At 39.8% G+C, this 25,851-nt stretch overlaps 1 protein-coding gene across 1 annotated transcript in view; it reads left to right on the top strand.

Moving 5' to 3' along the window:
• Positions 1-25,851, top strand: part of LOC137902425 (ephrin type-A receptor 6-like) — a 123,438-nt gene that overhangs the window by 73,261 nt on the left and 24,326 nt on the right. The window lies entirely within an intron of this gene.

The raw sequence follows: 25,851 nt of genomic DNA, 5'->3' as shown, positions 1-25,851 counted from the left end.
ATGAACGTGGCGCTGGTGTAATTTTTGTAGACTTCTACGTTTACTGTGAGCTTATGCATATTCATTCATTTTCTGAACCGCTTTGTCCGTTACCGGGTCGTGCTGGAGCCTATCCCAGCAGTCAATGGGCGAGAGGTGGGGTACACCCTGGACAAGCCGCCAGGGCAGCTTCTGTATACAGAGGCAGCTGCAGGACAAGCAGCAGCTGAGTGATGATATGGAAGGTTAAGTGAACAGAGGAGGGATGTAACGAAGGAGTACATCTGTGAGGTAAATCGAGAGAGGGATAAGTTACGAATGCATAGAGCAGCACAAAAATGGGCAGAGACAGATGAAGTGAGTGTGAAGAAAAATAGAAAATGAGAAGTACCGGAAGAGAAGATGATTGAGTGAGAGGAGGATCTAAAGAACAGGGTGGTGACAAAATGAAAACGAGGGTAAACTAACCTGCAGAAATGATGAGAATAAAGGGAGTGCAAATCAAGAGACACACAAACCCAAAGGCATCTGTACACACTGTAAAAAATTAAATGTTAATGGAAATGCATCCAGGATATCCACTAACTGCTTATACTGCTTATCCCAGCTGACTTGGGGCATGATGTAGGGTTCACCAGTTCATGAGAGGGTCACAATGAAGAATTACCATCAAGCTCACATTGATGCTTAATCCTAACCCTAATCCTAACCCAAGAATTCCTTGCTGTGCAGCAATAGCGCTACCCTACGCCACCGTACTGCCTGACTCATACAGTCATCTACCCTAACCCTCTGACTTAGACAAAAAATAAAACTTTGAAGGAGATATACCCTGATAATTATTTTTCTAATTGTGGATTTAGACTCCCTGTGATGAGCTGAATGCTTGTCCAGGGTGTACCCCGCCTCTTGCCCGTTGACTGCTGGGATAGGCACCAGCACAACCCGTGTCCTGGTAACGGACAGAGCGATATAGCAGCTGAATGAATGAATGGTTTTAGACTTACTTAACACTTAAGGATTCATTTAACTAATCATATTAATTGATGGAAATTCATTACCTAATTTTATTTTCTATAGACACCAATTAAACAAATGTGACCCAGGATGGATGCTGTGATAATAATGTGTACATGCATGTATGTCTGTCCTTACATTGTTTGTTTGAAAAATGGTGTGCATCTGCTTAAACACCGCTAATGGCCAGGGAAATTTCAGTTGTAATCATTGCATTTCATAATGAAAGCACAGGAACAAGTGGTAAGAGGGAGAGAGTGGACAGATGGATGTCTGTAGAGGGACGTAAAGAGGAGGAGAAGGAAATGGCCGAGAAACAGGAAAGTTGCTTTAATCACGGAAGCAGCTGGGTAATTGTGTATTATGTCACTGAAAGCAATCAGATATACTGTATATTGGGTTTTCAGTTGCTGTGAAGCATCAAAACAACTTCAGGGACTAATAATATGGTCTTTTGAAGATGAGAAGCCTTTGGGTATGATAACGAATCTCCTTCCCACATGATGATAAGATGGGCGGGATAGGAGTGCTGCTTATTCACCTGGGATTTACTGCAAGTGTCCACATCATTTTACGTTTCACTCACCTGAGGGGAGATGTTGTAATTGTCCAAATAACTGCACAAAATCAAAATAAACGCACTAAACATGCTGACTTTTACGGGTATTATAGCAAAACTGAGTGAAAGCACAGCTGATCCTCTGCAAAACTGGATTATAGCTATTGATTAGCATGTCTCTTTTTCTGTTTGCCTTTACTTGTCTTTATCGTCTTCATTCATTTTACACAGATGTGCCAGCACTCTGCATAATCTGAGTCTTCATCAAATTCTAAATTGATTTGAGAATGTGTTTAGCTGGCATACATGCTTACTACACCATGCACACAGTGGGTGTTGGGATTTAATGGTGTGCAGAATAAGGGTTTAGTAATGAAACATTAATGAGAATGATGATCAGATGGTAAACCTCAAGCATGCTCAGGGATGTCACCCATTACAGCAATTCTTATTCACATGTGGCTCATATTGTAATTCTTAGTATGGGTTTATCAGTAGTGTCAAGTTGCAAATGTCATTCCAACATCTTTTATTGGAAATCACCTAAAATGGTGTAATACTCTCTATGATCTTTATTTAATTAATTTAATTATAATTGAGATTTAGAAAAAAAAGCTACAGTGCAAATAGCTAGTGTTAAAGAAATACCTATGCCAAATATGTGTGTCAAATGTAAAAGATTAGTGTTATTTTGTAACTGATTCCGGGCAGTAGGAGTAGCATTAGAAAATAAACCTTTTCCAAATACAGTACAGATTTTAGAGACAGGCTCTCCTTTATTTAAAAACAGATGACTTCCCATGCTTTTTTCAAAGGGTAAGATCATAACGATCACTAGAAGAGAGTCTACAGGTGGACAAAGCAAATGATCCATATCTGGCAAACAGCCAGCAATAGTGAGTAAGGGCTTTAAATGTTGTGACGCAATGTTCTATTGCAGACGGTGTTCATTGAACATAAGCGTTGCAAAGATTTATGTGCGTGTATAAGACTTTGCTGTAACTCAACACAGACAGAAATGCAGACACTAGGAAGAGACACTATAGGGGTGCAGTTCAGAGATATAGCATTAAAATACAATGAACAGTCCGCAGTCAAAACCAAAAGCAGCTCAAAACAGTATCCAAACAGCTGGGCAGGATTTCAGTTCAAATGTCATCCAGGAAAAGCGGGTGAACAAATAAACAAATGTCTGAAAGATGCAATATCCACAAAAAGGCAGAGTTTAAAGAAAATGGAGTTAACATGGGCGGGGGGGGGGGGGGGGGAATTACAAGAGAAAAATACAAGGATATAAGAGGTCAGTGGAGATGATCAGTTATCAGTCATCTAATAAAGGGGACTAAAAGCTAGCATACATCATAAATCAACAACACACTGACAGCTAATCACAGGAATCACACAAACTAAATAAGCTTAAATAAAGAGGGGACAAACAGGTCAAAGAGCGTAGAAACAGTTGGTGGCTGGTGGAAACAATCAGACAATCACAGTGGAGAACTTGTAGAGAAAAGAAACAGACAAGTTAAGAACCTCACAAGGTCCACATAAAGGTCATTGTTCCAACAAAAATATATGGGTTTATTCCTGATCAAATGTTTCAGACCAATTACAGGAAGTTCCAGCAGGCTACTGTTACCGATAATCAAAGGAAAAAGAAAACCAAACGTGGACAGGATGACACTTTATTTAAATGTGATACAGGCCAATGCAGAAATGAAAGGTCAACTGGAAAAAACACATAAAACCCTGAAAAGGACTGATACCGGAATGTAACCAAAAGTGAGGCAGTGGTACAATCAATAAAAGTACCATATTTGCAAATAAGGAAAGTACTCTGAGAGCGCAGACCTCTGCCAAGCAGCTCATTCCCCTCCTAATCAGATTTACACCATGCATATGGTGATCTGGATCATCATCAAAAGGTTCTAAATTGTTATCTTTATACACCAACCATGAAAAGTAAAAGTGAATCAAAGTTGATTTGTAACTGATTCTTGAATCTATTAATGGGGTTTTCATTGCTAACATTTAATATTTTTTCCTAACCTCATTGTGGATCAGATCCAGAGACATTTTTCATGATAGTGCATATCGGACCCCTTAATGACTTGAATGCAGGGTGAAGTGGAGATCATTGATCTGCTATGGCTACCCCTAACGGGACAAGCCGAGTAATAGTAGTAGGTTTGTAAAAAAAAATAAAGCTTCCATTATTGGTAAATGGAATAATCTGGATTTCTTTTGTGATCCAGATCGCGCTCAAAATGTGATGAGATCTAAGTGAGACCAAGACCCATTCTCAGATTTCTTTTTTCAACAAGATTCATCAAGCTGTTTTTCCGTAATCCTGCTAAATGCAATGTGTACGTCCATTTAAAAAATAAAATTGCTACAGTATCCGCAATCCAGATCAAATCCGTATGAAATTTAGCGGTAAAATAGAGGTCCCCACCCTACATGACCGTAGGTCATCGGTCAATAATCCACCGAGATATTTTAACAAAATGGTCCAGAATACAGGATCTCTTCTGGATCATCAACAAAATTGAATAATCCATTCCTGATAACATTCCCAAAATTTCCTGAAAACTTCTGTAACTTTGGCTTCAGAGAAGCTGTGGGACTGAACCACATATTCTCTGAAGCTGCTTAATCTTGCTCTGTTTTTTTCAGATAGGTGTAGATCAGTGGGCATGTGGATTATAGAATACATCGAAACAGATTGACAGGTCATTTTCTATCAGATAATTATTGCTGCTGCCTGTGTCACATTACAGTCACTTTTTGATATCATCATGTACACACACACACACAATTGTCCAAGTCAGATTGTATATAGAAGAACCTCTGGCCCACCTTGATCTGTGAGGCCCTCTGCCATGTCTCAAACCAGCACCAATGCAATTATGCAGCAGTGGCTATAAACGAAGAGTGTGTATTAAAATCCTGGCATTCTCAGCCACCATGCCCCTCCCAGGCAGCCCTCTCCCGGCATCGTGCCACGCTCTAACTAACTATGACAAATTAGCCCCGCTCTTAATTACCAGCATGGGAAAATCACAATGATGTTTATTAGGTGTGGCATCATAAAGCGGTGTGTCCGTGCCCTGAGACCAGAGCACCATGCTGGAGAAACACTAATAATAACAACAGCCATACAAATTGGTAAAGTGGAATGACCAGAGGCCCCCGAGGTGCCGGCGGGGGTGAGGTGAGGGGGAAGGTGACCTTTGGTGGATGAATCAATACTGTTCTCTGCTGTGTGGATCTACCTGAGATGGCTAGAATAAATTCTGTGTGTGTGTCAGCAGGTTAGATTTAGCTGTCATCCGTATTCCTTTATGGGTTAATAGGAAAAAGGAGCATCTGATGAAAAAAATGGCATTTATTGCATCACAGCAGAGTATTTTCTCCTCCTTGAGCTGCAGTTATATCAGTACATGTATGTTGGCCGTCATCTTTATGGTGCAGATTAAGTATGTATAAGTAGGTTAAAAAATATGTGTGTGCTCATGTGTGTCCACAGCTAGGCCCGTGTCATTGGCCTTGTAGACAGAGCAGTCGTAAATAGAGCCTTGATGCTTGTGGCTTATTAAGACAGGATTTATCTGCCTCTCCCCTAAGTAAGGAATGTCCTTGACACCCAAGCCTAGAGATCGGCCCCAGGGGGGCCCAATTATACCAGTGCTGTGTCTGTATGTGAAGATGTGTCAAGGAAAAAGTTATCAACAGCATCTTATGGATATTATTCCTACACGAGTGGCTTGTGCTGCCATATACATCAATGCAGCTATTCAGTATCGTCATTATTCCTCGATCTCTCACACAGACATACACTCAGTTCTCGTGCCACCTGTGGAGGGAGATACACAGGCAACAATAGAATGGGATGAATTTATTTGACAGCTTTCTGCCTGTACAGGGATTTATCAGCGTGTTTATCCTGCTCTTTCCTGTGCTGGTTTTCTTTTGCTGCATAAAGACAGAAACTCAGCAAAGCTTGTGAACTGATTCAGACTTGATGACCAATCATAACCAAGATTTATTCAACCTGTCCAATGCATCTCTTGTTTGTGACACTTGAACAATACTGTTAGTTATTCTTTTAATTTTGTCCTTATTGGGGCTAGCTGCCTGTCTGGAGTGGACTCACAGCAGCACAGCATGAATACACATTTCTCATAAATAGCATACACAGCACTTTTATGCTCTCCATGACTATATACCAAAATATATTAACATAATACGGTATTGTAAATTATGTCGTTATATCATTGTGCTTGCCTTAGTTTTAAATATTTATTCTATGTTTAAGAAAGCCTTTAATTTGCATCATTAACTGGTATACATGTTGCAGTGGTGGACAAGAGAGTGTAGGTGTGCGGATGTGAAAGGGAGAGAGCTGGTTATGTAACACACGCTTTGATGTTCTTCTTTATAGGATCACTCCATTGATATAAATGACAGCCACTTTGGGCATCCGGAACTGCAAACACATACATATTTTCAATAAAAGGAATATATAGGATAATGTTATATTTTATAGAATATTTTACGCTGGAGAAGAGAAGGAAAGGAAACCCACTTGATATTGGTGTCATGTCGTCTGCTTCTATTCCAAGGACATGCCACGCACTGACCTTACTATATTCCTTCAAATTCCTCATTACTGACTAAACCCATTGACTATTGCAATATGCATAAATTCTTAAGAGATTGTATCTTTTATTTGATTTGAATTCAAAACCTAATCTTTGTGCACATATCCTCTAACTGAGAATGAACATAAACATCCTCATTCCTATGTGGATGTGTTTTTGTGTATTAAAATGCATAAGTACTACAATACTGACAAAATAGAATAGAATAGAATAGAATAGAATAGAATAGAATAGAAATACTTTATTTATCCCAGACCTGGGAAATTGTTTTGTTACATCAGCAGAAGACATTAGTCACAACAATTTAAAAATAATGTACACTTATTACGGTTTCTGGTTCCAGCCATAAATTCATACTATAACTGTTATGCAACAGTTAAACTCTGTCTGTCACTAATTAGCTGCTAGCAAATCGAATCAGCTTCTGTGCTGTGGAGTAAAAATACAAGCTTCTTTGAAGACGTTCAGCCCTGCTGTACTGCTGTTCTACTGTCTGTAACCAGTGCAGCCGAACGGGAAGAGGGATGCAAATAGATGAAGGAGAATAGAAATGAAGAAGGACAAGATGACAAAATGTGACTGTTATGTTGTAAGATCCAAGTAAGATCCAGATCCAAGTTTAGAACATGAATAATATTGTATTGTTGTAAATTAGATGTTGGTGCATTTCAAAAAGTGATTTGTTCCTAATAAACAAACATGTTTACTCTGTGCACTCCTTTGTGACACTTGCCATTTTATCAGTAAGATTCTACATAATGCACCAAACATTTCTTACTGCATTGAAGTGCCCTGATTCCACCGTTGGACTATAATCCCACTGTAATTTAAAGCTCTTCACACTCACTTTGTGCTGGGAAGCTCCTCCTGTCTATATTGAGGACATCAGAAGGTCTCAGAGGTAAATATGTGGTTGGTTTTACACACTTTATCAAGCTCACCTATCACTTTGAGTGCTCTCGGGGACAGGTGGGTCCTTGTGGTTCTCTTTGTGTGTGTCACAGTAAGTTCTCTTGTGTGTGCGTAATGTTTGTTCTCTACTGGCACTCTTGACTTTTAATAAAGTGAAGTCTTCAAGGAGAGCAAGAACACACACACACACTCTGTCACTCTTTAAGATGCATTATTAATCTCCACATTGAAACCGGTCCATCCATGAACCCATCAATTTAAAGATTTAAGGTATGTTGGTTTAATTTTAACAACAAACCAAACAGAGAGAAGAAAGCTAAGATATTCAAAATATAGGAAGTGATGCTTATTTCACTCATTACCTTCGATATTTGGAGAAACTAATAAACTCTCCTTTTGCATATTATGAAATTCACATTCTAAGAGAGGCAGCTACTTGAGCTCAGTGTTCATTTGATTTATAGTTGCTAATTAATATTTGTAAATATTTAATGATTATTGTGATTTTGTGATTATTAATCGCTTTAGTTCCGGCTACAGTTTGCATAACGACACCAAACAGAGTTTCTTATTTTTTACGAACAAAATTGTTTGAGAGACACAAACCTTGTTATTTTGACCATTAGATTGACTCTCAGAAGAAGCAAACTACAAAACTATCCATTCAAATTAGTGGTGTTGCAAAAAGTAATGGAACTAATAAATAGTATATTTGGTGCTTAATGGATTAAATGAATTAACCTACTACTGTACTTTCGGCTTGTCTCCTGAGGGGTCGCCACAGCAAATCAATGTTCTCCACTTCACCCTGTCCTTTGCATCGTCTTCCCCAACACCAGCCACTCTCATGTCCTCCCTCACTACGTCCATGTATCTTCTCCTGGGTCGACCTCTAGCCCTGTTCCCTGGCAGTTCCATCCTCAGCATCCTTCTACCGATATAGTCCCTGTCTCTCCTCTGGACATGTCCAAACCATCAAAGTCTGGTCTCTCTGACCTTATCTCCAAAACGTCTAACCTTCACTGTCCCTCTTATTGCCTCATTTCTAATCCTATCCAACCTGGTCCTTCCCAAGGAGAACCTCAGCATCTTCATCTCCTCCAGTTCTAGCTCCGCCTCCTGTCTTTTCCTCAGAGCCACTGTCTCTAAGCCGTCCATCATGGCTGGTCTCACCACTGTCTTGTAGACCTTTCCCTTCATCTCCCTGTACTGCTGTTTACTCACTTTTGTCATCTCAATGTTCCACTTCAGCTAACCTCCTTTCCTGTATACACTTCTGCACTTCCTGGTTCCACCACCAGGTCTCCTTATATACGTTCCTTCCAGACACCCAGTACTCTCATATACCCGTCTCCCTGAGCACCCGAGCCGTTGTATTCCAGTCTTCTGGAAGCCTCTCTTGCCCACCCAAAGCCTGTCTCACCTCTTCCCTGAAAGCCACACAACACTCTTTGTTCTTTAGCCTCCACCACTTTGTCCTCTGCTCTGCCCTAGTGATCTTCATCTTCTTCACCACTAGAGTCATATTACACACCACCAGCATATGTGGTAGTGTGTAAGCTTAACCTGAAATATGTTTAATATAATAATATGCTGGAAAAACATCCAGGAGATACATTTACAATTTTGTCTGTACGCGATATCTGCAAGATTTTAGCATGAGTGAGCGCTCTTCTCAGGAGAGACCACCTCCTCTATTAGGGGAGCGTTATGCTGCGTTTGCAATTGTGCAAATACCACTGTACAAAAAAAAAAGCCCATACATGCAGACATGCATAAAAAACACACACACACAATAAAAGCTGCATGAGAAACTTTGCACCTGTAATAGAGCAATACTGCTGAGTAATGCAAACACACATTTTAAACACACACACACATCAAGACATAATGACTAAAGCTCCATCAAACTGGCATGTCCTGCAGAGTAGTGACCTAAATGCGTTGGAATTGCAGCATCATTGGTGATTAGCAGTAAAGGCCTTGTTATATGCGTACTTTGATATACAGCAATAGAGAGACTGCAATAGAGCTAATTCAGTGTCGGGCACTGAACATGTATTTCTGTGTGAAAAATTCTGGATATATATCACCCTGAAACACATCCCTGCACAAAGTTACACAAAATAATATCAGCTTTTGAAGAAAATCAGAATTGTACTATTACAATCTTTGTAACCAAAACTGGCATATATTACTGCAGGTTGACCGCTCTCACGGTGAAGAGAATGCTTCAAAGGAATGAGCGGTCAAGATGATTATCTTAATCCTATTAATAGACAGCCACAAAAACATTCAGTGGCAGTAATTAAGTTGATGAGTTAAAACATTAAATATATTGATTTTGTATGAAATATTGTCTTATCTCCTTTGGAGTCAGTGTTTTACTTTACCTTTGAGTCCATGGAAAGCATATCCATACAGATATTACATGCTTCTTTGTAATTTATGGGGACTGTTGTTTTGATGACGCCATATTTTGAGTAAGAGAATTAATATCCTGGTCAAACAACAGGTGAGACGTTCCCCTCAAACCATCTGGGCTGCACAAATTGAATGTAATAACTATCTTGTGTTTTGAAGTGCTGATTTTCTGACTTTTATTTCAACATGTTTATATCCACATCTCATTAAAAATCTCTTCAGTTTATTTTAACTTAATCCCAATGTTTTAGAGGATAACAAATATATATAATTATGTATATGATCATTCTTAGGAAATGGCACATTCATTTGCACTAGTCTTACAGATGTCAATTGCTTCAGAAGAGAACACCTCAAACATTCCTAAAGCTTAAAGTCAGTTTTTCTTTTGAAAGAACAAGTAATGTTTTTGATGGGTACTTTTTGATTTGCTCCACTAAACAAATTCTGGGAAAGGAGTGTTCAAATTTTAAGACGTAAGCAGAAGAAAGCTCACAGATATTTCTGTTAAATTTATTTTGCGAGGTGGTCAGGAGTCAATAATGAGAATAAACCCATAGGTTTTATCTTTGTTTTGTATTATGGAGAAAATAAAGTGACCACCAGACCATTTCATTCTATTTTGTTGGCTGATGCTATATTGATTCTCACACTGTACATTAGTGCCGGCTGATGGCGAGGTGTCTGAAGACATTTCTCCAAACCTCACTGAGAAAGTACATCTCTTAGTCCTTGTATGTGTGTGTAGACATTAAATGTCCATCTATAATTGTAGTCCTCTCACTTTCTGTCTGTGTGTGTGTGTGTGTGCGTGCACGCAGCAGAACCGCAGATGATGGCACACATAACTCACACACTCATGCTTGGTTGACAGTAAATCCCCACAGACTACAGAGCCCTGTTACAGAAGGTTTTCCTGTCAAAGTGTCCTTGTGTAAGACTGGTCACTCATCATAGGTCAGATAACAACCTCTGCAAGAATAAGAAAACTATTTCTGTGAATATCGTCACGAAGACCTGCAGAGACGGCACATACATTAGACTGCCGTCAAGTCATTTCACCTCCTCCTCGTGCAGGGATAGAAAACAAGCGTTGATTCTTGATCTGTAATTCATTTATCAATCACAACAGTCTGATTAGAAATTGTTGCAAGAGTAATTAGTTATCGCATCACACACAGAAGCACGTCAACCGGTGATTCTTTAACAAGTAGTGCTCAGTCTTTTGTTATTGATAATGCATCAGATTTCAGGATCATCTGATTAATGTATCCTAACACGATCACACACCAGCGTAATTAAAAACAAATTGCCATGATATCAAGTTTGATTGTGTTGATTGATGGCACAGTGTGACAGTGCTGGTTGAGTCAGTGTGTCCTTTGTAAGCAATAATAATCACTGTATGAGAAAACCAGTCCTGCATATGTTAACTGAAGTGAATTTTAAAAATGATTTTCTTTATTCTCAAACTGGTTTTGAAAGGTGTCATCTAAATGAGTTCACAGGAAGCAATGTAATATTGAGAAAAGCAATGTGAGCAGGCCAGCTGTCTTTACCAACAACATCCATGGGACAGACAAAATGTTTTCATGCGATTTGACAGGAAAAATAACATGAAATGAGAAATGGAAGGAATAAAATTCAGAGGAGGGATGGTGGTCCCCAGTGTGATAAAAACCAAGAGAGAAATGAAGGACTACAGTAAGAAGCAGTCTTCTTGAAGGCGCTCGTGAGCACAGATCGAACACAGACCAGGTTAAATCCCTCGCAGAGAGACTGCCGGTAATGGTAAGAAATGTGACCTTCCGTGCCGACACACAAAAATACCCAAACAATTTATCTCTCTTGCATCCTATTATTGTTATGAGTCTACAGTATGTTTGCCCTGCGACGAGGCAATTTCCTCAAAGGAATCATTAAAGTTTCATCTCATGAGAAAAAGATTTGCAGGGGATGGGGGGAATCTAAAGATATGAGAACAGAGTTAAGAACAGCTACAGGGCGATGATCTCAGGTAAAGAGAGATATACACATACTGTAGTTCGGGGGGGGAGTGTTTTATATTCAGCAGTGCAAAGCGGCTACTGGCCCATGTTGTCATTGACAGGAAGTGAAAGGTACATGCTTCCTCCAACCAGTTTATCCTGGGGATTTTGTGTGTGAGAGAGAGAGAGAGAGAGAGGGAGAGAGAGGGGGGGGGGGGGGGGGGGTGCTTACAGTCGGTCTCTCTTTCAAGGCCCTGGAATGAATGATGCTCCCACTAGCACCCCAGTGAACACACACACTGAGCTGAACGACCAGTATGCGCATGTGAGAGTGTGTACTTGGCAGTATATATATATATATATATATATATAGATACAGTATATATGTTTTTTTTTTAAACAGTAAATACCAATATTTTTGGTCCTCACAATCATGATCTGATCACTGCTTTGTTGGGGGCTTTCCAGAACAATTTTAACACGCTGATAAGAAAGCGTTGTAAGCTGGAACTCCGTCTGAACCCCCACCAGTGTTCTATCATGACAGTGTGTCTTCTGTCTCTGTACATCACAGATGAGCACATGCTATCAGTCAGACAACAGTTGGTAATCCACTTAAAACCCAGCGTGTGAGTGCATTTGAATCAGTGCAGAATTCAGTGTGGCTTCACCTCATCTCATTTTTCCATAAGGAAAATGGGGAATCGGCACGGGGGGTGTCACGTCTAAACGACTAACTCCCTGCAGAGTGTTTCACCTTTTCAATCCACTCCCTGCTGAGGAACAAAGTTCTGAAGCCACGATTTTTCACTCTTGTTTTTTACATGCATACAATTTAAATTACCAGCAGACGGTGGCTATGCTTGATTTTGTTTTTGTTTTTTGGTTCATGCTCTAACCTGATTCCCTTATTTACGTTGAATCGTTTTAACATGAAAGTCCAGGAACCAAGGTTTATACTTTTAACACACAGCATCGTTTTTGTAGCCAGAAGAAGAGATGCTTTGGCATCATCACAGAGGGACAACATTGGTTATGACGCTTAATGACATGATTGTTCACAAATTAAATAAATACAACCAAAGGCATAGCTAAACAGAAGAAGAAAAAACGAATGCAGCAAACGCTCACTCATTACCATTTAACTGGCGCTGGTTCCAGCAGGAAACATTCGAAGCAAGCCAAGTCACTCTTTCATAAAAGCTTTAATTATTTGTTGGCTTTTCGCCAGGCCTTAGGCCTTTGTTAGGAAGCAACATGGTGCAACATCCAATTATTGTCGGGGGTTATTGCACAGTATGAGTTCAACTGTTGGTATGAAATCTTCCAAAGTACACCTGTGCATTTAATTTCAAAGACAGCCACGTTACCAGTAGGATACTTGTTTGTCCTCATGAAACATCATGGCTTTAGAACAAGGTTACGGTACATAGTGAATGTATGGGGTTAAAGACTGATGCAACACGCAGAACGATGCAGAAAGGAAGACCGGGAGCATCCAATGAAGGATGTTAGATGTAATCCACCCACCTGTCAAGGACTTACATCCCTCTTATCTGTTCTTGGATATAATAATGGGGGATGTGTTCTGTATAGTCACTTGTTTGTGCATTTGCACGGCAGTTATTATATTTTTCCATGAACAGCGCCAGCATTTATTGACTAATTACATTTCTACTCTGTATAGGTTCATCTACTCTAGAAGGAAAATCATAATTATGACTCAACTTGGGGATTTAGCTGCAATATTGTGACTTAAAGTTTAGTTTTTTCATTTCTAGATGTATGTGAGTTAAAGCACCACATATTGATCAGGGAGTTTGATCTAGAGTGAGTGAAGCTTCATGTTGCACTTCACGCTGTCCTTTTGTGCCCTACTCAGCTGTTTAAAGGGCTACGATTCAGTCTCACACCTTATTATAAGATATTTGGCTCAACTTTGTATCACACATGTACGACCGGCCATGGGCTGAACGCACACACACACGATGAGGGTTTGTTTCTTTAGATACCAAACTTGAGCTGAGTGAATGTTCTTCTTTCTTTTTGGTTGTTCAATCATTACAATCTTACCACACACACACACACGTATATACACACACATTCTGTGAGAATTTTTGTACAGAGTATGAAGCCAATGATGTCGAGTGAAGAAGTGTGATATAGATTCAGTGTGTGTGTGAGTGGCCGTGCATCAGTATGACGGTACTTCTTGGCCGGCTGATTCTTTCCCATCTGAGATCTTGAGTGAGGATTATAAAACCAATCAGCAGACGGTGATTGCGGCAGCTAGTCTGTGATTGGATCGCAGCCCAGCCGCCGCCATCAGCTCTGAAAAGAGAATAAATGAGAGAAGAGAAGAATGAGATGCTGGGAAAGAAATGAAAAAGGAGATAAATAAAAAGAGTCATCAGAGGGAGCATACTGCTGACTGGGGGAGATAGAGAGAGAGAGAGAGAGAGCATAAGATCGAGATAATATTTCTCTCACTTCCACCAAGATACACAGATGTATTTTATGTGTAGCCCGTGTTTGTTACATACCTTTTGGGCATTTGTTCCTCTCTTCCAAGCAGCAATTATCTATTAAACCCAAATAGCACAGGGCCCAGTTCTGCACCTAACATTGTTTGTGCAGGGCTTGTTGTTCTGGCATGTAAAGTGAAAATATTGTCTTTTCACTTGTGTATTTTTCCCAATGCGGGGATGTTTGGGGCTCCTGTAAACTACAACAAGTTCCACAGTTGTACTCCTCAGTCCTGGCTCAGTGGCGTCTGCATGCTAATCTCTGTGTGTGTCGTGTCCTTCCTTTGGGTGCACAGCTTGCCATAGTTCAAAGACAATGTAGATCACTTGAATGTTGCCAGTTCCTCCCATGTGGGCATGTTTTGGTCTGTTTAGGCTTCAGTGCAGGCTATTCGAATGCTTTTCATCTAATGCACGCTGGGATCTGCTCCAGGACTTTAATAATAAGTTATTAGTCGGGACCTCCCGCTGACCTCAAAGTGTAGGAAGCTATTGTGAAAAGTACAAGATAAGATTAATAAATTAACCGACTGGAGGAGATCTTCATCTGCCCATACACTATTTCAGCCATATTGGATGTCGTGCTTTTAAAGAAGGAAGGAATAAGTAATATTTAGGAAGTTAAATTAATTGGCTCCACTCTGCAACACAGGTAACTGGAGAAGATACACGAAAAGAGGAAATAATTTACTGAGCTGAACTGATTTATCTTTTTTATTAATATATTAAAATGCAGAATAACAGCAAGAGTTGATTTCCCGTAACCCTGTAATATTTGTTTTCAGGCTCTCCACATCCATCTGGGTCCAATACTTGACCAAGATTCATGTTCATTGATGTGAAGAGGCACTTACCTCAAACCCACATACAGAACTTTGTCCAACATTATTTCTGGCTCAGTATGACACATGTAGCTCCAAGTGGCCGAACTTCAATAACAGTGAATAGTCCCCCCTGATTTGATAGAAGCCTCAGCAACAGTCCAGAAGGCTTTCAAACCAGAACTCAAAAACGCAATGGGGTTGTGAAATTTATATTATTTTTGCTTGCAACATATTTAATAACATTTATATGAACTCTAAGTTTACTCAAACTCACTCATCGTTTCTATGCATGGTTTGAGTAAATATTTAAAAGCTTGCTATTGACTGATTAGCTTAACTTTACACTAAAAGGAGTAATTTTCCAGATATATCCAATCATCAATGCTTTCAAATGCCATATGGTTTTCAAATGTTTCTATTAACTAGTAAATTGTAGATTTAAAAATGTGTAATTCAACATAATGGTTCATCTAATGGACAATTAACAGTATATATTACAACTTTCTAGTGATTTACACTGTAAGTAATGGATGAGTGTGTGTGATTGTAAATGTAATGGATGTGTGTATTAGCAGTACTTCGTTAGCAGGTGTCTGCTCACCCGTTGGCAGCTTTGTTTAGCTGCCATCCCACAGGGCTCAGTATGACCTGGGGCATCTGTTGCCCCCTGCCCATTTTTTGCCCTTCACTGCCCTCTTTTATCTGTGTCCATGACCTGCTCCAATGCCACATGCTGAAGCGCACACACACGCGCACACACACACACACACACACACACACACACACACACTTACATAACCTATATCAGTTTGGACTTGTGTAGAAAAGAAAAAGCAATAAAAGGTATTTATCATGTCGTTGTTGAGCTCAAATACTTCATGTCTGAACTTTGCCATGTTTACATTTTGAATTTAGATGGAAAGTGTGCACTGAGATGTTAACATAATATTAAGGCTGTTAGAGATGGCACAGAGTTGGGCTTGGGTATAGTTTTGTGGCGGGTAATGAGAAAGACAGAGGTGAAAAGGCCTAGAAGAAGTGAGAATGAGGTGAAAGGGGGACTATTAGCACAGCTGAACCCACCAGGGACATCTGTAACAGCACTGGCCCTCTGTTTATTTGTATTAAATTACAGCATAGAAATACTCATGTGGGTAATATCGAGGTGGACAAGGGACAAAGTCATACAGAAGACACAAACTTTAGGCACACACATAATATATTAGTATGAATCGGTTGAGGGTTTGTGAATTCTTGCCCCTAAACGTATCTTTTGTCAAACAATTCAGACGTGAATTTAATAAAAGAGTTTGCAGCACAAGATAATTGCAGTATATTAGGATTAACCACCTACACTGATCTGTTTATTTCCCTGAATAAGCAGGGGTTTTTTTTTGCAAGAAACACATAAATCTGCTCACAATGATAATGATAATATGATATAATACCATAATCACTTAGTATAACAGGCGAGGAGCTCACAGTGATGACAGTTGATGGAAATCTCATCATCTTGCTGGTACAAACAAAATATTTCAGGAATTAAAAAAAACAAATCTGAGTAAAATCTGGATGGTTTGACAAAAACTTTTGGGGGCCACCAAAGGTTTTTTTAATAAACTGATGTGTTGTATTTTAAACTTAAATTACCGGTGAATGCAAAATAAAATCTAATAAACAAATTAAAATTCTGAAGGTCAGCTGTCACTGAGTGGTCATATATACCGTGTCTTCAGCCAGCTCCTCTCTCTTCCATAAATACAGTCGTCACCTATTATCCAGTCAGTGTTAGGAATAGCCATTCCCCAGCATCACTATTCAGCAGTGTTCAAGGCAGGAGGAGGGTTTGACGGAGATGAGATTAGCTGTTTCTACTCCACAAAATGATTTATGCCCAGACTTGTATCTGAAAACCCCCCCACCCCCCTGCAAAGATCATTTCCCCTGACTTCACCTCACAACAGGAACTATTTTAAGCATTGGCTCATTAATACAAAGTGATTGGATTCATTGTTCTGCAATCCTGATGGATGTTCACTGAAGTTTTATCTCATTCAACTCCAACCTCAATCCACTCCTCAATCTTCAGGTTGAATTTCTTCCCAAGAATGGGGCCCCATTGTCTACTGAGCATTAGATAAATCAGTTGCCAATGCCTTTTGTGGCTTCAGTTCATTTAAATGAAATTGCATTAGCCTCACTCCATCAAACAATTCACAATGACAGCAGTTCTACCTTAAATCTCTGCAGACCTGTATACCTTTCACACAACCATTGGAGACACATTCAGCTGATGCTCTCAGAGTATATGTACCTCAGATCCACAGTATTTGAATATAGTCAGAAACACAATGACTTGTGGCTTTTACACAGCTTATTTTATTTCTAAAAAATGTCACTTACATTACTTTCATGTCATTAAAAAGGTACGCCACAATGTGAATTAAACTGATATACTAATATATTAATATAATAACTAAACTAATTAAACTGAAAAGGTTCCTTATTGAGTATAGTTGAGTTGATGTCATCCATATCTTTAAGTTTCGGTCTTTTTCAGGCTGTTACATTTGAAATGGCACCCAGTATAAAAGATTGTGTAGTTAATCAAAAATATTAACAAGAAGGGAAAACATCCTTCTAAATGTCATTTTCTTTGTTCCATTGAAACCATGAAAATGTGACCTTTTACACATTTTGTTGAAGTTGAGTGCGATCAGCCAAAACAGGGACTGCATTAGTGGTAAACACATTTGTTGTCACCTTGTGCTTCGTGCCTGCTTTTAAAGTGCAACGCTATCTTCTTTATCCCAGCAAAGCTTCATGACTGAGTTATAAACCATTACCCATCAGTGGTGCTTCTGAAAGGCTGCCTTTGATTCCATAGATCTGAATTGAACTCTACAGTATATATTGCCTGCTGTGAGTTCTGCTGCAGTAACTCTGTGCTATAGGAGGGTTGACTGCTATTTATACTGTACCTCCACTGCAGTGGTAAGCCCCCCCCCTCTGCATTCTGTTAAGGCAGGCAATGACAGGAGCCACACAAATTTTATATGCAGCATTATTGCTGTGTCAAATTAAATCTAAGAAAAGTATTTTCTTTCCCTTTTCATCACATTGAGCTCTGGGTTAGGGTTAACCCACTGAAATAATATAAGAGCAGCTGTCCACTGGAGACCATGATCACCCTCAGGCCATCACTGACATGACACAATCATCTCCATCCTTGTTAAAGACAAATTGAATGTTTTTTTCGTAAAGCAAAACAAAAGTAGGGGCTTTAATTTATGGATGTGAAAATCAAAACGGAATTCTAACTAACTAACACATTTCTCTTGTAATGAAGTGTAATTTTATAAAGTCAGCAAAGAGTCAGATGAAATATTTCATTTGAGAGTTTTGGATCCAAAAACCACTCATTCTGAATCACTGATTTGGCTCAATTGGACAGCGCATTTCAGGAAAAGTCTCTCTTCTGCTACTCCCAGTACATTAAATAAGTATTATATAAGGCTTACTGTTTCACTGGAGCTTTTAAAACAGATCATTTCAGATTTTAAAGATAATTCCATTGTTTCTAACAGTAATGCGTACCTTAATGTGTGTTAATAAAATAGTTAGTAGAAGAGACATGAAGAAACAGGATTGAATGAAGCAAAAACTCCATGTTTATCAAACTGAACCGAACAAGACAGCTCGAGCCAACGCTTAAGTTACAAACAAGATTCTTCTTCATTACCTAATTAAACAGCTGTTTCAAACCTCTGACCTTTTAATCCCTCTTCTGTTTCATATGGGATCTGGATAAGATGCGGGATGAAATGATTCAATTACTATTTCTCTGGTGGGGTGTGACGTAACGGTAGGACGCTCGTCATTTATTGCAGTGATGAAGACAAGCTTGGTTGCATTAAACAATATAAAACACAAGTTGGCTGAAATATTAGATCAATAATTGAATTCTTGTCAGAAAAGAAAGTGCAAATGTACGTTATAGAACGACACTAACCTTTCTAAACTGGCGAGGGCTCGAGGTTTTTATCCTAACATTATACACATCGACATCTGTGTCTGCCCATATCAGTGTCACCTTCTGATACTGAATACTTGTTTTCTCCAACCATAATGAAGCTTTTAAGCAGAAACACGAGAAGTGGAGTGTTAAGGACAGGGACCGGTAGGGAAATCAGCTGTCAGCAGCCAGATAATTCCGTTCTCCTCGTTAATTACTTTTGGCGAAAGAAAGGTGGAGGCCAAATGAGTATTGATTGTGGTGGACCAGTGTTGGGCCGATTTCACTGGCCTTTCCCACACGTCATTGCTTCTCCACATCCCCATTAAGTGGGAACAAGAGGGATCAGTGGCAAGCTGGGACGCTATTAAAGGCGGACCTCAAGAGTGTCAGACAGACTAACTGGCACACACATCTCATCTACAAGACAACACCTCTTCTTTTTGCTTTCTATCTGTCTGTCTGTGTTTAGAACAAGACAAAGTTTTAAATGTAAGAAACTACTTCAAAGTGAGAGTCTTAGAGTATAAAAAAAAAAGCAACGAAGGGTCTTCTTTTCGGATGCATTGCAGGATCTCTCACTAAAAGGCGCATTTTGTCTCACTAGATTCCATAATTGCTTCTCTTGTTTTATTTAATTTTTTTCGAGTTCTTTCAGTCTCCACTCAAATTCAAATTCACAGAAAGGTCTCTTTCCTTTTTTTTGTTGTTTTCCACTCTTCACCTCCGATCCTTGCTTTTGTTGCGTGACTGATGATTTTAATTACCAGGTAATTCCCTGTGCTCAGCAGATACACATGACAAATGGCACTGGTGACTGTTGTAGCCACCATCTGGATGGAGCAAAGGGAGTCGAAGCAGCTTTTCTCTACTGTCATACCAAAGACAGCCACCACAGCAGGCAGAGGTTGCAGTTGTACCAAGGGAGAACAAGAAACTGTCCCAGTTTAGATCCAGTTGACAGCTATTTAGTATCGCAGGGCTCTTTTTTTTTTTTACTACCAAGAGTTCAAGCAGCGATAAGCTTGGAGAAAAAGAAGCACCACAGGGAGACAAAGATTGCTGTTGACAATTTGCCTCAAATTGCAGCACTTTATATGGAGATTGTAGTGAAGGAGATGAAGGAAGGAGTGCGACGCTAGTGGAATGGATTCAGAAGCAGGAATTATGTTCGCATGCACAGGTGCCATTGTAACATGTCATCTTTGAATATAGGATCAATGCAGCATCTCACAAAACGCAATGCAAACATGTCACAAAAATGGAGGCATTGCAGCAAACTTTAGATGAGGTTTGAAAAGTGACCATCAAGTCAAGGAGAGGCTGAGTGCACACTAGTTCTACTTCTTTCCCTGACCTGGATCTTTTTTAATCCCAGTCCTGTAGGAAGTTGTTTGTGGGCAATAGTTTCAGCAACAAATGCAGAAATGCATTCTTTAAAAGCTTTAAAAGTCATTATAATGCAATGTGATAATGCAGCACAGATGCAGTTTTAATGTAAAATGGTAAATGGACTGCACTTTTTACACCTTTGTGGTGCTCAAAGCGCTTTACAAAGCCTCACGTTCACCGATATACACACACACACACACACCAGCGGGCGACTGCTGCCATGCAAGGCTCTGCCAGGAACACTGGGGGCAATTTAAGGTTCACTGTCTTGCCCAAGGACACTTCGACATGCGGACAGTCAGAGCCGGGATAATACAGTAATATTAAATTACCGTATTTTCACACCCATAGGACGCGCCTAAAAGTCTTAGATTTTTTTCAAAATGTGCAGCGCGTCCATTGGTCCGCGCGGCCTATTTGTTGTTGTAAGGCGGACTCAGTCAGGCGCCTGGCGGAGTGATACGCTCCGACGCGCTTCACCACAGTAAACTATTATGGCGTGTTGACGGAAGTGGCTGCCGGTCCCGCAGCAGAACACGGGAATAGAGCAGCGGAGAGAGAATCCAGCATTAATGAATCCATGGAGGAAGCGGAGGAAGCAAGAAGAAGACCTGCAGCAACTCGGTTCCTGTGATCAGCGACTCCGTGCGGGCCGATCTCACCGATACGGTCTAAACCGGAGTGAAGCTAGCTAACGCGCTAACGGGCTAACTAGCAAGCTAGCTTAACATCGTCATCCCCGGTGGATTAACCAAAGAACTCCAACCGCGCAACGTTAAACTGCGAGCTGCGTGGGAGCGCTGGGGACAGAAGGAGAACACAGTTCCACTCAGAGTGGAAGGCAGCGCAGCGCCACAGTTTGACTGGATTGTAGCTGCTTCGGCTAACTGTCTGCTAGCATTGTTGTTCGCATCATTTCCGAGGCGCCGACGCCGCCGCACGGAAAGTGACTGGCAATGAAGAAAGAGGCCGGCATGTTTGACGAGACCTAGCGCAGCTGTTCCCTACAGAAACAGAGGATGAGGACTCTGATGGGTTTGATTAATGACTCTGTTTTGCTCCGGCTCTATTTTTTAAAACGCGCACTAGTATGCTTGTTTGATTGGTAACGATTAAAGATGTGAGTACCAAGCTCAGTTTTGCTCCTGCTTTATTTTGCGCACCTATCATGCCGGCGCCTTTTGATCCGCGCGCCCTTTGTATGTTTGAAATACTGAAAAATCAGCTGTTAATGAGACTGCGGCGAATCAGCAGGTGCGTCATAAGGTCGTGAAAATACGGTAACCAGGATAACATAGCATAACGTTTACTAGTTTAAAGTATACTAACCTTCACCTACGCTCTGTGGAAAGGGTTCCCAACCTTTTAGATGAAGAATGCAATTTCTACTAAATTGGAGCAATACATTTATTTAAACTAATTGTTAAAGGTATTAACAAAATAATAATTGAATCATTATTGTTTATTTATAATTTTTGCTAAATTCCAGGGTTTCGCACCCCTTAAATAGTACCCATCCCCGGTTGGGTACCCCTGCTTTATAGCGACATATGTGAGCACAAATAGATGTTTAACTCTCAGCAACAGTTCCAACATTGACAGACTAACAGCAGGAGTTCTGAGAGTCTCAAGGAGTTCGGATTCTCTGGTGGGTATCGCAGAGGTTAGTGCTAATGAGAAAACCATTTCATTTATACTGCCCTTGATTGAATCGAGCAGATTGGTCACTTATTTTCGTTGGATAGTTCAGGTGTCTTTAATCAGGCCTAGCTGTTTATTCAACCTTTGAGACTATGTGGCCTGAACCGTGTATTTACATTTGGAGATCATGGCAGAGAGCAAATAAACCACAATGCAATTGGAATGAACCCAGACATTAATGAAGGGGAATAATGGTGGTCCCAAAGTGTACCCAGTCTGCACTTATCTTTGTCCTGTTGCTTTTAATTTGACATTCTTAAAATTAAAGCTACACACACACACACACACAGCGAGCTTCACACAAACTCATTTCAGGCTCTATAATTGTGAATTTAATCCAGATAATTATTATTATTATTACCTGTAATCCATGCAATAACTTTGGAGAATACCTCATCTGTTAGTTCTCAGACACTATGACATCACTATGAAGTCCACCAATCTTCCTATATAAGGCTGAAAGATATCAAATTATTGGACTGACATGATCAAATCACATGCGGGTGAATTAAATGCTGCATGTCTATTCCTCCAGCATGGGGTCCAAATGTGCATGTCTGTTCTCATAAATCTTTTCGTTTTATTCACCCTTGAAGATTGAAGATCATCAAGATAAATTCAACAAGACACACAAAACAGAAGTATCGATGTGACAGTTGTAAACAAGCGCACCTGCATTGTGTGTTTGCTTCACGTGCCGTCGCCCTGTCGGCAGTGAATCACTTGTGTGAGGACATCGTTTAAGGTCTCGCACAGCATCAATACTGGCTCTATTGATTTTTTTTCAAACAGTTAATGGAAACCTTTAGGGCAGGAAAGCTAATTCAAATCATATGCAGGTCAAGCTCATTTATAGACTCCCCATTAGTTTATGTTGAGCTTAACCATGCTTGACTGGGAAATCTATCCATTGGGCATCGTAATTGACTGGTGTTTTTAATGGCTTTCCAAATGCTGCTGCATCTCAGCGAAAGAGAGTGCGTTCCTCTGGAAGACCTCATGCTGCAGGACTAACAACCCAAATACAGAATCATTAGATGCTGCTGTGGATCCTGTGTCCTTAAAGTGTCTTTCCAAATGCCCTGGAGACAGTGATGCGTTTGATACGCCACCCACCTTAAGCAAAAAGTATATACGTACACACATTCTGCCCACAGTAGCAGACTCAAAACATAGATGTGTAGCTACCGGTAAGTGAACTTGACTTAAATGTTGTCAAAGTGCAAACTGCTGTGACATAAAAGTCTTCTTTTTTTTAAGGATCCACTCATGTGAGTCACCACTTTAGCATGACATCCAAAAAGTTAGTTTTAGAGCTTCTGATCCTCAAACTTATCAAAGTATAAAAGTCTACTATATTATATCTGGACACGTTCCATCTCAAGAGGCTAATATTGCTTTCACAATGTAATCCTCATTTTAAATATCATTATATACTTTACAGTACCAGTACTACTATATGTGTTGTGCAAAACCATACCGAATGTGGTCAGAATTGAAACTGTTTGTTTGTTTGTTTCGAGCAGAAGAATAAAATGTTATACATAAATAATACCTTTATGTGTACAAGAAGCCATAATTAGGCAAAAAAAAATAATAATATGTCCAAAACAAATCACCAAATGCCATGTACACAAGAAATAACAAATAATTCATTACATATAGCTCGAAAAGGAGTGGGAAGAAGATAACTTATTAAATCCCACCCCCATTATACAAATAACATATCAAATCTATTAGACTTCTAATACTGTAATTAACAAAAACTAAACAGATTATGAACATGTATATACAGTACACGTTACTAAATAATTAATAAACAACATTTGATAAGCAATGTATCCTAATCTCATTGTATATCCACTATGCAATGACAATAAAGGCTTTCTATTGTATTTCTATTCTATTCTATTGCATCGCCAACATGAGTTTCTTAACTTCAAAAACCACAGAGGTGAAATCACAAGCTATTAAACTTGAAAGCATAATTAGGTGCCAAAACCAAATGGCTGGTTTGTGTTTAAGGAAATCTTTCTTTCCCAAATTTCTCAGTTAAGACCACAGCGTCTATTTTAAAAAAAAATATATATATATATATATATAACTTGTGGAGCCTGTGTAAGATGGCTCAATTAGAGCAGCTGTGGCGTTTGTATGATTGCTGTGGGAAGGACGTTATGAGTGCTGTGCCAGGGTGAGTTCTGCTTTGATGCTCAAACAGTGCTGCCACATTTCTGCTGGCTGTTATTTTCTGCCAGCCAGCCAGTGGTCGTGCTTCTCCAACAAACTTTTTTTTCTTTACATATGTCAGCTCTTGGCTGTTTGTGTGCACGCACGTCTTGTGCACATACTTCCTGCAAACTCTATTTCTTTCTGTATTTGCATAAGTCATGTGAGTTTGCCTTTTGTAGTACCTGGCAGTGGGAAGCTGATTTGAATCCATGAATCAGAGGAATATTGGGTTTAGGGTGTGTCTGTTGTTCCCTCTCAGTGACCAGTATGTGAACAGCAGATGCCGACCATCTTGCTGTGTCTTAGTTTGATGCCTCCACTGCATGACTAGCAGCACACTGCACCGCGCCGCCGGCATGACGCTCCCCAGCCGCCGTAAGCAGCACAGGAATTCCTGCAATGTCGCAGCTTTAACAGAGTGGTTCATTAGACAGAGTTAGACCATATAAAAAAAAACCATGAGATGAATTTTCTCAGCCTCTGAGGACAAACAGAGCAGAGGATATGAGCACAGTCTGGATAAAATACTCGAATGAGAGGATATATGTAATAATAACGCCTAATAAGATGTCATTACTGTGACTTATTGTGCTGTTGAAAAGAAGAGGTTAGTTTCTCCAGCTTCTCTATACTGAAAACATGCTCACATACACTTACATACCCAACAATGTGCATGCATACACACAAACCATGCCCCATGAATTTGGTAATTAAGGTTATTGCTATTATTATTAGCCATTTTCATTCACGCATGATATTATGTTGTTCTATTTTTAGACAGCCTTCTAAATCTTTAACAGCCTCAAAGTTTGAGGTTGCATTCAAATGCATTTAAAGTTCCAGATTCTGTCCATTACACCAAACCTTTTTGCAAAAATTTGATCCAATGACAATTATTGATGTGATTTGTATTCTGCTTGGTTTTTATTCATTTCTAATCATGAGATGAGCTTGAAGTGTTTCTGTGGGATCAGAGCGGTCTTAATGGATACATGCGTTTTGAATACTCGGCTGTCTCCTCCTGATTTCTGATTTGTATCCTTTTCTATTCTATGTTAAATTTATATTTAAATGTCCATATCTCTTGTACGTCTTCCAATCAAGTTTGAGCTCTTCTCCATTTTGAGAAATTGGAGACATGGGTTTTAAACCGTTACATGAAACGATAAAACCTGCAACAAATGGGGTGTAAATGGATTCTTTAAAAAGGGGCAGGCAGTGTAAAACAAAGACACACGAGGGAAATGAAATGATGAGTGCTCTTCACTTGTACTTCCTCCTGTCAGATGAATAGCAGCAGGTCTCTTGCTAATGAGCTCACATGCCTTCAACCGCAAACTCTCGTCATATCCAGCCTTAAAATCCTAAACCCCCCAAAATCTAGAATCAGATTCTGAAGTGACCCTCCAGCCTTCGTCAATGTGACGACCTAAAACCTCTTCCCTGGGGTCGCTGCTGTTGAATAATTTAAAACATAGTGTCAGCGTCATCATTTCACTTTGAATACATGTGAGAAAAGCAGTCCCGCCCTTTATATCCGCATAATGAGTCAGCGCTGAAACATTGGCTGATATAATACATAATAATGACTCTCAGGGCAGTTACATCTGCTGACCTCT

This window comes from Brachionichthys hirsutus, chromosome 12, assembly GCF_040956055.1.
Source record: "Brachionichthys hirsutus isolate HB-005 chromosome 12, CSIRO-AGI_Bhir_v1, whole genome shotgun sequence".
In the NCBI taxonomy this organism is placed as follows: Eukaryota; Metazoa; Chordata; class Actinopteri; order Lophiiformes; family Brachionichthyidae; genus Brachionichthys; species Brachionichthys hirsutus.
This window is presented reverse-complemented; position numbering and strand designations above follow the sequence as displayed.